General features: G+C 42.4%; 1 protein-coding gene across 1 annotated transcript in view; it reads right to left on the reverse strand.

The window, feature by feature from the left end:
• LOC126456737 (uncharacterized) overlaps positions 1-16,210 on the reverse strand; it is a 198,608-nt gene that overhangs the window by 12,569 nt on the left and 169,829 nt on the right. Inside the window, exon 8 of the mRNA XM_050092483.1 lies at positions 750-1,531. The gene's annotated coding sequence lies outside the window, so the exon portion shown is untranslated. The remainder of the gene's footprint in view (positions 1-749; positions 1,532-16,210) is intronic.

The raw sequence follows: 16,210 nt of genomic DNA on the forward strand, positions 1-16,210 counted from the left end.
TGTTTGGCGCCGTGCAGGTGAGCGCCACAATCAGGACTGCATACGACCGAGGCACACAGGGCCAACACCCGGCATCATGGTGTGGGGAGCGATCTCCTACACTGGCCGTACACCACTGGTGATCGTCGAGGGGACACTGAATAGTGCATGGTACATCCAAACCGTCATCGAACCCATCGTTCTACCATTCCTAGACCGGCAAGGGAACTTGCTGTATCAACAGGACAATGCATGTCCGCATGTATCCCGTGCCACCCAACGTGCTCTAGAAGGTGTAAGTCAACTACCCTGGCCAGCAAGATCTCCGGATCTGTCCCCCATTGAGCATGTTTGGGACTGGATGAAGCGTCGTCTCATGCGGTCTGCACGTCCAGCACGAACGCTGGTCCAACTGAGGCGCCAGGTGGAAATGGCATGGCAAGCCATTCCACAGGACTACATCCAGCATCTCTACGATCGTCTCCATGGGAGAATAGCAGCCTGCATTGCTGCGAAAGGTGGATATACACTGTACTAGTGCCGACATTGTGCATGCTCTGTTGCCTGTGTCTATGTGCCTGTGGTTCTGTCAGTGTGATCATGTGATGTATCTGACCCCAGGAATGTGTCAACAAAGTTTCCACTTCCTGGGACAATGAATTCACGGTGTTCTTATTTCAATTTCCAGGAGTGTATAATTTATGATAACTATGAACAGACTTTGAAATTTGCCTACATCACACCAGGTATACTTAACTTATTTCACTTACCCAAACAGATGCTCATGTCAGGTGGAAGTCTCCTCTAGTTCCCCCACTTTTGGCCAGAAGCATTATTTCAGATATCACAATGTCATGACTCACAGCTTTGCACATATCATACACTGTTAAGGCAGACACCGATACAGCAGTGAGAGCTTCCATCTCCACGCCCGTCTGCCCTCTACACTTTGCCGTGCCAGTTATAATCACACAGTTGAGAGCAGAGTCCAGTTCAATGTCCACAGCCACAGAGGATAAAGTTATGTTATGACACAGAGGGATAAGGCTGGACGTCTGCTTGGACCCCACAATTCCCGCCAGGCGAGCAATGCTAAGTACGTCACCTTTCTTCAGGCCATTTTCTCGTACGAGTTTCATCAGTTCGGGTCCCACAAAAACCTTTGCTCATGCTGTCACCAGCTTCGAACCCACGTTGACCATTTTCGCCCTGCCGGTCCGGTCAACATGAGTCAGACTTCCGGACTGTGCTCCCAAACTGCAGAAATGGCAAGAGAAGACAGAGGGCTGTGCTCTGTGTGTTTGTCTTGTTAGGAGTCCTGCATTGCACATAATGCTTGGGGTACAGGGAAGCAAAAGAAACTGTTTTCTAGATTCAGTCACTACACTCAAATTATGTGACAACAACTGAGACATCTATGTATCCGACACAAACAGGGGCGAAATATTGGTATCTGAGAAGAAGTACTTTTGAAAATCTTGTTTCTGAAGGTTTAACAACTTCCGACTTTGTGCCTTCACGACATCACTACAGCCATTAAGTTCAGGGCCACCTGGAACAAAAATACAAGCTGTAACAAAGAACTCTTCATAATCTGAAAATAGGTTAACTACAAAAGAATTTTTAAGCATTCGTGTTGAAACACCCCCGATTAATCCCTTTACTGGATTTTGGGTAATTTACCGAAGCCACCAAACAATTAATTATTATGATATATGACCGTGTGCTTAATGGATGAAAGGCTATTGGTTGTTCTGCTGTGGTTTCAGGAGTATTTCAACCGAATGCGGCTGTTCTGAGACGGAATAGCTAATGATTGAAAGTTTGTCTATTGTTAAGTATCACAAAGGTTGCGATGTACAACTGATATATATTTCCTACTAACACACAAATTCTGAGGCAGTTGCTACCTTTGCCTTACACGTCTAATTGCGGTTATCTCTTTTTATTGATTGCTGATTTTCAGTACTTTGTCACACGCAATGCTGATGGTTAACATTCACAACAATCCTCACTGCAATCCATGGTTGTTGCTGGCCGACGCGGTTGACGTGAAACACGTAATTCGGCACTTGTCACTTTCTGTTTCTTATCACTCGCGAATCGGCATTAGTGAGAGTCAACCCCACGACGATCAGGGGGACGTGCTCACTTGTCATACTCCAGTGAATTTTACCGTTTACAACTCACTCGACCACCATTCTTGCCCGTCTTTTCCGCTCTACTTCTCACTCGACACTCTACCATACTACTGCGCACTCAGCACTAGTCTCACTGCCTACTGCAGCGCTCGACAATCTACTCCTGTTGGCTATCGACCTGGGCATCAGATACTAGCATCAATGTTTGTTGGATCACGGATCCCTTACAGTGTTGAAGACAAGTTCTTTGAACCTTAATGATCTGTGATGATTCTTTTCTTTCCTAAGCTAAGGTCGAAAATCTGGGGAGGGGCGGGAGTCAGCACACCCTGTTCTGGTCACTGCCAGCTTTCTTGACCTCAGAGTCACTACGTCTCACTCCAACAGTTCCTCAATGGGCATCACAAGGCTTGGTGCACCTCATTCCAGTCCTCCCACCAAGGAAAACCACGGGCAGTACTATGGGTGAGTCACAGCTGAGCAGCTGCCTTCCCCCTGTACCTGCAGTAGCTGCGAGAGGATATTTGTGTTACACATACGCTAAAACTGGCGTAGATGCCACAGGACACTTTTTGGAGTGTCACTAACAAGCACACGCTGCTACACACTTGACAGTGCTAGGTGGCCAAGAGTTCTGGCTCAAAGTTCCTGCAACTGTGGTTGGAACTTCCCCAGTGTGACTCTCCCATTCTTTAATAGGGTATTTCAGTGTCCGGGGCACGTTCACATTGGACAACACTGTCCAGTACAGGCTGCTGTCTTCCACCCGTGCTCTCTTGCACTGAGCATTGCATCTTGCACAAGTGAGTCATAAGGACTCCCCTCTTCTGTATGTACACTAAAAAAGCAAAATTGTCTTTTCAGACGAAAAAGTAAAACTGTCTCATACCCACATTCTATCCTTAAAAGTATCCTTATGTCTGGGAGACGCAGATCCACCGAGCAGATCCCACCCGACGACCCGTAGCAAGACTGCAGCACAAGAGGCAGGAGTGCCATCTGTTCCCTTCGACGTTTCTGTCTTGCTTTGCCACCTATCAGTAAGTGATGAACCAGCTAAATCTGGACTTCGCTGCCACAAATCAAGAAGCAATGGCTCGGAGACAGCATGAGCTCATTGTCCAACTGACGTGTGGACATTGGGCATTGTTCAAGGAAATGCTTGAAAAGTCATATCCCACAAATTCCCAAAATTACACAAAGCAGGAAACTTGTTGAAGCTGTCAAAGCCCTTACCACCGCAGTTCAGGATGCAATAGCAGGTACCATTAAGGTACTTATACCACAAGAATGCTCAAATGGCCCTGCTCCCAGAAATACAGGGGCCAATGTCAATGAGAGATCATCTCGGGAGATACTGGCTGTACAAACAGCATATTAGCAGGCTCCAGGGGATCATACAGGCTAAATTAAAACTTTTAAAACCACAAACTGGGACAATACACTCGCAGGGCTGCACACCACATGACCTGGAGTGTGGCAAATAGCTGTCCACTCCACCAAGAAGAAATACTACACACCAAGTTTACAAATACCTTACAGACCAGCATTCTCCATGGAGGAGAAGCATGAGCTGATGACCAGAACACTAGCAACATCATTCACACTGAATCTGGCTCCTTCCAATCCAGCACTGCTACTTGAAATGGACCAGGAGGTTACATGGCTTGTAACCCAGCCCAAGTGCAATGTAACAATACATACTCCTACACATGAAATTACACAGGTTATTAAGCACAAAACAGCTAGAAAAGCTCCTGGTCCCAATCACTTTCAAAACCGTGTCACCCAGGAGTTCATGAATAAAGCTATAGAGCATCTCACACATATGACGAATACCATTCTACAACATCAACACTTCCCTGTCCTGATGTTCAGGAAGCCAGGGAAATACCACTCCCTACCACAAAATTACGGAGCCATCAGCCTGCTGAGCTCCCTGAATAAGATTGTTGAGAAGATGATTCTCAAACATCTTACTATGCACTGCAACACCAATGACTCGCTGAGACTGGAGCAATTTGGATTCAGCAATCACCACTCCACAACACAACAACTCCTCCATGTAGTAGTACATATTACACACACCCCCAACACCAACAAAGCTACAGGAGCGCTGATCCTGGTCTTCAGTCATCAACGGCACAATCGTCTCATTCGCAAACTCTGCACTGCTAGTCTCTCCGACGAGCTCGTACATCTTACACACTCATATCTCACCCACAGAAGCTTCAACACCGACATTCAGGGCAAACAGTCAACACAACACAGTATACAAGTGGGAGTACCCCAAGGCAGCATCCAAGGGACCCTCTAGTTTAATCTCTACGTCACTGACTTTCCAACTGAACAAAACACAATGGCAACCATCTACGCAGATGACACTACCATCCTAGTGCAAGACTGAAAACCATCAGGCATAATTCGCAACTGCAAACAAAACTGCCTAGCTGGAATGACAGTGTGTTAAAGCAAATGCGACAAGTGTGAAGCAGTTCTGTTCACTGACAAACCATAACAACTGCACAAACATTAAGTGTTCTGGCATACCCACAAGCTCTGGAATGAAAATTAAGATTGCAAGAGCTAAGAAGGCAGTGAACACACCGTCAGCCAATAGCCCACTGGCAAGGACCACACCACGACGGGAGCAGGCCCCTAGACAAAGAGAATATAAGTGCCACTCCTGCCAGCCTCGGCCACTCAGTATTTGGACAGGATTAGGACAGTATACGAACAGGCCTAGCGCTGAATGCTACAATAACAGTTATTAGTGATCCACAAACTGTGTGTCAAACTTGCACGAACATTGTATATAGCAAAGGACTCGCATTTATACTGCATGTCGCCTATTGCTTGCGACACCATTGTAAATTCCAGGTTAAGCATTGTCTAGCTTCTTATTTGTAATAAAAACTATTAATGTTGTTTGCTTGAATTGTTGTATAGCATTTTGAGAATGCAGCATCCTTTAGGCACCCTATACAAGATGAGTGGGCAGGACCCCACATTAAGACTGCAGACAAATAACACTACACACACGCCCAATACGTTTCAGTGTTAAAGTCATATACTTCAGTGACAGGCCAACTGAGCAAATGCAAGGCTCAAACAGTGTTACTCTAAGCTCAACAGGTAAAGCACACTGAATAGGAGGGTATCGAGGTCCGTGTACATGATACTGATTAGACCCATGATGATACATGCAGCTGCAGTCTGGGGTTACGTGGCTCTGACCGCCTGTGCCGCCTACAGGTGATACAGAATGAAGTGCACCACAGTCCACACACACTGTCGACCTTCACAGAGAATACTGCCTTGAAACTCACACACAGATATTCAAAAAACTCACCACACGACTGTACAGGAACTTGAGACACTCTGACAATCACTTCATTCTTAACCTGGGAAACTACGACCACAACCACAGGTGAAAACACAAACGCTGAAAAACACTTCTATCTAGGGACAATTAATCACCTGTTGACAGCACAAGCTCACAGACAAAATAAACACTGGTGAATCCCTGCATTACAGCAAAACTAAATGGCATTGCCAGCTGCAAATATCTAGCTGACCAACTGACAATACGGGAAAGCAGTATTGCACACTAAACATAAACATATCCAACCAAACCTCTTTATGGCCAATTGACCACTCGTATAACGACCTTGGCATGTGACAAGTACAGATGCTGCAGGTGGCCCAGGAGACACTCAGGTGCATAGCCCAGGAGTACCCCTCCTCAATAGGACTGACACTTGTAAAGTGTATTTTAAGCTGCGACAATGGTATCGAGCATCGCACAATACCCAAAACTAACAACAACCTCACCCTTGCAGACAGAAAGAAACTGCTACTGCTCTTACTATCTGTCCAGACTATTGCAGAAGTTCTTTTCCTTTGGTGCTTGCCTCGGCACTTTTCTCCCTCTGCCCTTAAAACTGCTACCTTCTGCTCACTTCTCGACCACTTCTATCACCTCAAAGTGACTGTATAAGTGGGTAATCCTACGGACAACATCATGACCTCACATCCTGTGCACTTCTCAATTGTAACGAAGCTAACGGAGGTGATGATAGAACTTTGGTGATGGTCACCATGTCAGTGTGGGTGTGGAGTAGCTTCGCCCTTTAAAGAAAAAGGCATTACCACGAATTGGACCTGGGTCCTCCACATAGCAGCAAGATATGCTGACCTCTGAGCTGCTCAAATGGACAAGAGAGAATTTAGCATTAATTGCAAAGTTTGCAACCATAACAATCACAATATAAATAATTTCCATAGAGAATATGCATTGAAGCTTAGGGTTAAGAAAACTGTTTTATATTCAGGTGCAACACCCTTTTAACATCTGCCAGCCAACATTAGGAGCAATCTGGAAATCCCCAAATATTCAAAATTAAAGTAAAAAATGTTTTATTAGCCAGTCCACCAATAATTAACCTGGATATGTGAATTTACCTACCTGTCCCACCTCAGATACACAACACACAAACACTTTCTAACAGAAAACCATATTTAGCAATGCAACATATTCTCTAGGAGCAGACAGGAATGGTAGATGGTTTACTCCACAGAGGGAAGCTGGCAGCAGCTTTGGAAAACCTTTTGAAGTGGTGATTCCATCATAATAATAGCCTATGTGCAGGTACGGTTGGTTCTCTACGGAACAGAAACTACTGTACCGGTCCCAACGTGGCATTGACAGCATAAAGGGCATTGCACAGGAAGGAAGTATATGAATTTATCAGAATAAGTTTAGATGACAGTGTCCTGTGTAAAATTAAATGCCCATTTAGCATGAAGTATTAAATCAAAATAGTGGCAGAGCAGTTTAAGTAGCAGAGCATTGGCTTTTTTCAAGTAGTTGTTTCTCTGTATATTTATAAAAATAAAATGATGTAGAACTAATCCCCTTGAATAATGATTAATGTGAGCAGATTAGTAGTAGATGAAAATGGTTGTTAGTAGTTCAGTGGCACTTGTCACTTACTCGTTTTACACCCCTGAAGGCTCTCATCGGTGATGGAGCTGTTGGAATATTACATGTGAATGAATGGCTGAACTCGATAATTTTCAAGGTATTCAATATTCTTGTACAGTGCATTCAAAACAAAGTTATATAGAAATGAAGGGGGATGTGTACTTCATAAACTGGCTTGACAACAAGCACACAACGAAGCAGTGTGATGTAGCTTACTCAAGCACCTCAGTTTTGCAGGAGACCCTGAGGCAACAAGTACACACATCATGTTTGCTCACAGTTTTTTATTGCCTGTGCTCGAGCACAGTATGAAATGTATTAATTTTTATGGAGTCAGCTATCCGTCCAATTTCCTTTCTAGAAGTGGAACAAAATGAATAATATTTTTCAAATACAGTGCTTAAAAAAGTTTCACACTGCCCCCACAGCTTGCATACTTTGTTTTTAACCCATTTGTGGGCACATTTTTTGTAGCAGCCCTGTAAAGTTAATTGTTTTGGTATCATTTTTGAAGTATCAACTACATTTAATTTTTGATTATTTTATTTTTGTGATTTAGGAGCAAAAAACTATAGTGGTAAGTATACTTCCCACTGTCTTTAGTAAGCTGTTAAGAGTTACTACTACATGTGAAAAAAGGGAATTTTCTGTTTTTATTTGACTATCTATTTTACAATCCTAGAAACTTCATTTAACACTACTTAAAGAAACGAGCTGAGACAAGTCACAACAGCATATATTGCAGAATGAAACAATGTGTTCTGTTGTAACAAGTGACAACAGCACTGATATCATGACAAACAGACACCAGTTGTTTAGCATATTATCACAAAAGGTCAACCACATCCAGAGGAGGTACAACATTTTCCCAAGAGCAGAGTAAAACAACTAAATTAGTGGTAAGTATGGTCAGTTGGTGGTAAGTATCTTTTCTGCAGTCCAAAAAAGAAATTAATTTTGTGGTAAGTATATTCCCCTTGTATCACGGAAAAATTACTTTGGTAGCAAGCATACTTCCCAGTGGCCTTCAAAACAACATTATTTGGTGGCACATATATTTGCAACTGCTTCTGAAAGGAACTACCACTTCTGTATGCTCCTGGCATCCAGTGATAGTCCGCTGCACCAGTTTACTTTCTTTTTGTTATGAAATATAGCTTTTAGTGCTGTGAGAAATATACAGCCCACCAAATAACAGTGTTTTAATGGCTCTAGGAAAATATGCTTTCCATCAAAATAGTTTCTCAAAATGGTTTGGGAAGTACACTTACTGTATTTACCCGAATCTAAGCCGCACTCGAATCTAAGCCGCACCTGAAAAATGAGACTCGAAATCAAGGAAAAAAAATTTTCCCGAATCTAAGCAGCACTTGAAATTTGTGACTCGAAATTTAAGGAGGAGAAACGTCTTAGACCACATCTCCAAACCGAAACAAAGTTGGTCCACTGTAATATGAGACAATTTAGGTCGAATGAATGATGATACAGCTACAGTAGTTTGGTGCGTGTGGTAAACTTAGCAGTTAAGCTTTACCATGTAGTCATTGCTATGCGTCAGGCTCTCCGTCCATATTTATACTAGAGAGCCTTTTTCACGTGCTTCGTCTGGTTTGAATTGATTGCTTATTTTTCTTTTATCTGATAAGTGCCGTTCTCTTTGTTATAGGTGTTTCCGTCACTCCAAGCTCAAAATGCAATATCATACTGTGCCATGCATTGTTTGTCACATTCTGATTATGCGTGTTTACGGCCTGTCGCCACTCGCGGGATGGCTTGCTTTTGCGCACGATACTGCTGCTTACAATTAAAAAAAAAAAAAAGAGAGAGGAATTGTCTCATCAGCAAAACAATGGCAAGAGACTGCTATTTGTTGTTACTTACACTGCTGGTTTCTTTGATAATGTTCAACAAGAACCATATAGTAGACTGCATATGATAGATGTTCCAAACGAAAGTTTAGCCAAAAATTTTCTCCGTTTGAAAATTTTTGCAGACGCCTCTTTAGTGCATTACATTCTGCACAGAAATTAGAACCATCTTAGGTTTAAAAATCTAGTCAGTTGCCATGCTTCATTTCTGACTGTATCACTATTCAGCATAGGAATAATACAAATATAAACATGACATGATATATATATTCTTCCGCGTTTGCTGTTGTCTCACTCTAGTTTCGTAGTTTATTAGGAAGACAGGATTTAAATGAGATAGCAGGAAACACGTAGGAATACATGGCAAAATGTTTACATTCGTATTATTCTTATGGTGAAGAGAATACTGCATGTGATTCACAATTCATAAAAGTTGCTATTAACAACCATCTCTTGTCACAGGTAGGACAAAAATTCAGAACGTAGACTTGGCCATATTGACAAACATCCCAAACAGTCTTCCAGTCGGATTTTCGAAGTACATTGAAAGGCTGCAACATTCAGAGATGAAGAATACGGGATTTGTATTTACTTCATTGGATAAAGTATGAAAATGCAGTGGTCGAAACTCGGGGCAGAGAAAAAAGCTCTGTTTTTTTTTAGTTTGTTTACTGACGCATAGGTTTTGGCACCAGTATTTATCTTTGTGCCTGAAAAGCATGCCTGTGTAGTGCTACATATATTCGACGGCAGAAGTTAGTTGTGGCGGCACCTACCAACATTTTTCAGAACTTCCGCTTACTTTGCACTTGATTCTAAGCCGCAGGTGGTGTTTTGGATTACAAAAACCGGAAAAAAGTGCAGCTTAGATTCGAGTAAATACGGTATTACTCAATTATGTCTTTTGTGAATCTCGGGAAGCATACTTGCCAACCACTTAGTGGTTTTACAAAGCTTTTGGGAATATATATTACCATCTGTAGATGTACCTGCTATCTTGTGATAGTACACTTTACCAGATGCATAAAAATTGCTGCAACAAACAGTTTTTGTTTATTGTCAGATCACTGCTATCATCACTTGTGTAGTTGGAAAAAAAAATTGCCTCATTTTCACAGAGGAAAATAGCAGCTCACAAAAGGGCTCTAGGAGAAATACACTACCACTACAGTTTTTGTCCTAAACCACAAAAATAAAATTACAAAAATAAATAAATAAACAAACTGATCACATGTCCAATATAACATTAAAAAATTTGACTTTGCAAAGGGATTAAAGCGTTGATGCTTAAAGACTGCCCAAGCACTGTTACTTTACAGTCAGAATGTTTGTCAGCATGGAAAGTTACCACACAATTGGCAAACGCTACAGCGGCGTCATATGAACATTCCACAGCCTTTGCAGTAACAAAATGTTAAAAATCAGCACTACAGAGATTGCTCAGAGCCAACAACAACTGACGACTGCTAACTTCAAATTATAGGTGACAGGTAGTACCTCGGGAACTTACTGTAACTGCACTGTGACTTTTTTTGCAGATAATGGGGAGAGCTGTGTTGACTCACACGGTACACAACCATCTCGACACATTCAGTGGGGTCTCTAGGTGTCCATTATGTACTACAGTACAAACCCCCGGGGAATGTAGTGCACAAAGAATTGTGGTGTACTTGGAAACCGGTGGATGGAAAGCGACATTCTTTTTGAGGAGCACTAGTGAGAAAATTTAGAGAAATGGCTGTTGACGCTGACTGCAGAACAATCTACTGCGATTAATGTACATTCCATGTAAGGGCCATGAAGACAAGTTTAGAGAGATTAGGGCTCATTCAGAGGCATATAGACAAGTCATTTTGCCCTCACTCTGTTTGTGGTGCAACAGGAAAGGAAATTACTAGTGGTGATACAGAGTGTCCTCCAGCGGAACTTGGATCAGTGGTATTGTATTCCTTTCACAATATGTGAAGCATTTCTTTGATACCTGATGATCCTTGTAGAAGGGTGCGGAAATGGCCAGGTACCAATGAATGTCTCAAGTGTGAAGACCCACAGATTCAGCACATAGTTGAGTCAGTCTGGTTTTGGTCTGGTGTCACCTATGGATATCAAATGCCTCTAATAACTAGTAAGTATAATTTGAGAGCTGTGCAGTATCAGAACTGAATCCTCCAACCTACTGTCTAGTCAACATAATGTCAAAATTTCAGCAATGGGTCTCTCGACAAATAGTGCACTATGGCATAGGTCCTGTTCTTAGCATGCATTTATTGTAATTTCCTGCTTAATGCAAAGTCCTAAGCAATTGGAAAAAAGCACGGTAATTCCTGTATATAAGAAGAGTAAAACAACGGACCCACATCATTACAAACCAATATCCTTCTGCTTCTGTTCACAAATCAGCACAGATTTAGAAATCATCATTCGTGTGAAACTCGACTTGCCCCTTTCTCACAAGATATCCTGCAAATCACGGATGAAGGGAATAGGCAGATACCACATTGTTATTTCCAGAACGTGTTTGCCACAGTGCGCCACTGCAGACTGTTGATGAAGGTCTGAAATTACAGATTAGGTTTCAAGATATGTGAATGGCTCGAGATGACTTCTCGTGTAGTAGAAGCCAGAATGTCGTCCTTGATGGTGAGTGTTCATCACAGGCAGGGGTATTGGGGTTATTCTCAGGAGTGCCCCGGGGAAGTATGATAGGATCACTCTCATTCTCTATACAGGGTGTTACAAAAAGGTACAGCCAAAATTTCAGGAAACATTCCTCACACACAAATAAAGAAAATACGTTATGTGGACATGTGTCCGGAAATGCTTAATTTCCATGTTAGAGCTCATATTAGTTTCGTCAGTATGTACTGTACTTCCTCGATTCACCGCCAGTTGGCCCAATTGAAGGAAGGTAATGTTGACTTCGGTGCTAGTGCTGACATGCGACTCATTGCTCTACAGTAATAGCATCAAGCACATCAATACGTAGCATCAACAGGTTAGTGTTCGTCAGGAACGTGGTTTTGCAGTCAGTGCAATGTTTACAAATGCAGAGTTGGCAGATGCCCATTTGATGTATGGATTAGCACTGGGCAATAGCCATGGCGCGGTACGTTTGTATCGAGACAAATTTCCAGAACGAAGGTGTCCCGACAGGAAGACGTTCGAAGAAATTGATTGGCGTCTTAGGGAGCACAGAACATTCCAACCTATGACTAAGCGACTGGGGAAGACCTAGAACGACAAGGACAGCTGCAATGGACGAGGCAATTCTTCGTGCAGTTGACGATAACCCTAATGTCAGTGTCAGAGAAGTTACTGCTGTACAAGGTAACGTTGACCACGTCACTGTATGGAGAGTGCTACAGGAGAACCAGTTGTTTCCGTGCCATGTACAGCGTGTGCAGGCACTATCAGCAGCTGATTGGCCTCCACGGGTACACTTGTGCGAATGGTTCTCCAACATTGTGTCAATCCTCATTTCAGTGCAAATGTTCTCTTTACGGATAAGGTTTCATTCCAACATGATCAAATTGTAAATTCTCACAGTCAACTTGAGTGGGCTGACGAGAATCTGCACGCAATTGTGCAATCACGTCATCGACACATATTTTCTGTGAACGTTTGGGCGGGCATTGTTGGTGATGTCTTGATTGGGCCCCATGTTCTTCCACCTACGCTCTATGGAGCATGTTATCATGATTTCATACCTGTGCTGCTAGAACATGTGCCTTTACAAGTACAACACAACATGTGGTTCATGCACGATGGAGCTCCTGCACATTTCAGTCAAAGTGTTCGTATGCTTCTCAACAACAGATTCGGTGACCAATGTATTGGTAGAGGCAGACCAATACCATGGCCTCCACACACCCCCAACCTCAACCCTCCTGACTTTCATTTATGGGGGCATTTGAATACTCTTGTCTATGCAACCCCGGTACCAAATGTAGAGACTCTTCGTGCTCATATTGTGGACGGCTGTGATACAATACGCCATTCTCCAGGGCTGCATCAGCGCATCAGGGATTCCATGCGACGGAGGGTGGATGCATGTATCCTCACTAACGGAGGACATTTTGAACATTTCCTGTAACAAAGTGTTTGAAGTCATGCTGGTACATTCTGTTGCTGTGTGTTTCCATTCCATGATTAATGTGATTTGAAGAAAAGTAATAAAATAAGCTCTAACATGGAAAGTAAGCATTTTCGGACACATGTCCACATAACATATTTTCTTTCTTTGTGTGTGAGGAATGTTTCCTGAAAGTTTGGCCGTACCTTTTTGTAACATCCTGTTTAGACTGGTGGTCCAAAATATTATGACCTGCTTAATAGCTTGTTTGTCCATCGTTGGGACAAAATACATCACTGATTCTGCATATCAGGGATCAGACAGCTTGTTGTTAGGTTTGAGGAGGTATGAAGCATTAGATGTCTACACACAGGTCTTGTAATTCACGTAAATAACATATCACTGATTTGCATACGTGGTAAAGATGCTCGATAGCGATCCAGATGGGTTCTTTTGGTTTACATCAGGCAAATTTGGCCACCAAGACATCAACATGACGTCACTATAATGCTTTTCAAACCTCTGTAGCATGATTCTGGCTCTGAGACACAGACATTTACACTGCTGAAAGATGACATTGCTGACGGGGAAGACATCAAGCATGAAGGGAAATAGGTGATTCACAGCTGTCAGCATGTCTTCGATTACTACATGCAAGTGCAGGAGAATGTCTCCCAAGCATAATGCTGCTCCCACCAGCCGGCATACATGGTGTGCTGCACATTTGGAGCTGCCATTCACCTCAATGATGGTTTTTGTGGAGACACCTAGCAATCTAGTGTAGCAAAAATGGGATTCACCCAAAAAGCCAACATTTCCATTGATTGATGGTTTAATCCGAATGGTCCTGTGCCCACTGCAATCACAACTGATGATGTTGTTGGGTAGACATGTGAACATGTAGGAGTGGTCTGCTGCGGAGCTCCGTGTTCCAGAATTTACAATGAACAGTGTGCTATGGAACACTTGTGCGTGCACCAGCATTGTGCTCTTTCAGCAGAGTTGCTACAAATCACCATCTATCCACATTGCAGCCAGACATGCCTCCAAACCCCAAGTACTGTGAAGAGTCATGGATGTCTAACCATTTAGCACCTAGTGATAGATAGCTCATGAACATTTGACCAGCACTGCCGCTTTTGAGATGTGTGTCACAGGCTCAGCATAATAATAATCTGCCATTTATCAAAATCACTTATCTCAACTGATTTCCCCATTTGCAGCCCATATCTTCCCTAAAGTGAGCCCCCATCTGTGTCTGCTCTATTTACATATTTTTGTTACTGCATCACATGCCCGCAATGCCACCAGGCAGCATCCAACTCGCAGTGGGCAGTGGTCATAATGTTTTGGCTAATAAGTGTACATTAAGGATCTGACAGCCAACGTGGCCAGCACTATGTGGCTGTTTGCTGATGACGCTATTGTGTATGAGCAAATGTCGCCATTGAGTGACTATAGGAGGATATAAGATGACTTAGACAAAATTTGTGATTGATGAGATGAATGGAAGCTTACTGTAAATATTACAAAAATGTAGGTTAATGCAGATGAGAAGGAAAAAAAAATCCCATGATGTTTGAATACAGCATCAGTAGTATGCTGCTTGACAGTCATGTCAATTAAATACCTAGGCATAATGTTCCAAAGCAGTAAGACATGAAACAAGCAAATTTGGTTGTAGGGAAGGCAAATGGCCAAATAGGTTTATCGCAAGAATTTTAGGAAAGTGTAGCTTATCTGTAAAGGACGCAACACAAGTGTGACCCATTCTTTAGCATTGCTTGAGTGTTTGGGATCTGCATGACATTGGATTAAAGGAAGACATTGAACCAATTCAGAGATTTGTCACCAGTAAGTTTGACTAGCACATAAGTATTATAGAGATGCTTCAGGAACTCAAATAGGAACCCCTGGAGGGAAGATGATATTCTTTTCACAAAACACCATTAAACTATTTAGGTACCTCGTACTTGAAGCTGACTTTAGGTCGATCCTACAGCGACCAATTTACAATTCACGTAAAGGCCACAAAGACAAGAGAAATTAGGGCTTGTACAGAGGCATATAGACTATCATTTTTCCTAGCACTATTTGTCAGTGGAACAGGGCAAGAAATTACTAAGGTGGCTTGTGGGGTATGTACGTGATTTTAATCGGCATGATAGATACATTTTTGTACATGTTTACTTTCAAGGAACTTTGTTGTGCTGTTCTTTTTTAATAAAAACAAATACGAAGCTCGTGCTTATTCACTCCATTTCTGGCTGATGAAAGTATCTATTGTAATTATCATCTTTCTCATGTTCCCAGTACCTCGGAAACACTCTGTCAATTGTATTTCTTTTTATTTGGCATTTATGGCGTGGACATCTTGGAATTCACGAGCATCTATTCTGTTATCAGAAACATTACATTCTCTTCAGACCATTCTGCTGCTCAAAGATCTTGAGTTGAAGACAAAAGTTCACTGATGAAACACCAGAATTTAGCTCTTTCTCTCCTGCTCTCACCAATGCAGAGATGATGGAGACTCCGTTTGACAGTTCATCGAAAGACTGATAATGGGCAGAACATGAGTGAACACCTGTCAATGCTAACCAAATGCAACAGAATGGTGTCTGCTTGTGCTCAGCTACTGTTCAGAGCCACAGAGAATTCTTGTTCATTTGTGTCCGCTCCAGTGAAAAATGAGTTTCAGACCTGCAGTCCAGTCTTTTAAGTTTAGCAGGCAGATGGATCGGTCATGTTTTGGGCCAGTATGGTATACAGATGTCTGACAAATCTCATTTCTAGTGAGGCTATTTGAGGGCTGTGCAATTTGATGACAGGATCCTCGAACCTACTGTCCTGTCATATAGTCAACATTTGGATGATCATTGGTTGTGTTTCAAGATGACAATGCACAAGTACACCATGGGATACGAATGATGGAGGAAATCAAAGTCAAAATGAGGGCAGCTCAGTCTGTATTATTGTAATATATTAGGAGAGAGAGAGTCACGGACATGATATGCGAGTTGAGATGGTAATCACAAAAAGAAATACTTTTTTGCTGTGGCAAGATCTTTTCACAAAATTCCAGTCTCCAACTTCATCCTCCAAATACACAAACATTTTCATTTTCATAGCACTCACCTTCATAGGGAAAAATGATCGTTAT

The sequence above is a fragment of the Schistocerca serialis genome, chromosome 2 (genome assembly GCF_023864345.2).
Source record: "Schistocerca serialis cubense isolate TAMUIC-IGC-003099 chromosome 2, iqSchSeri2.2, whole genome shotgun sequence".
In the NCBI taxonomy this organism is placed as follows: Eukaryota; Metazoa; Arthropoda; class Insecta; order Orthoptera; family Acrididae; genus Schistocerca; species Schistocerca serialis.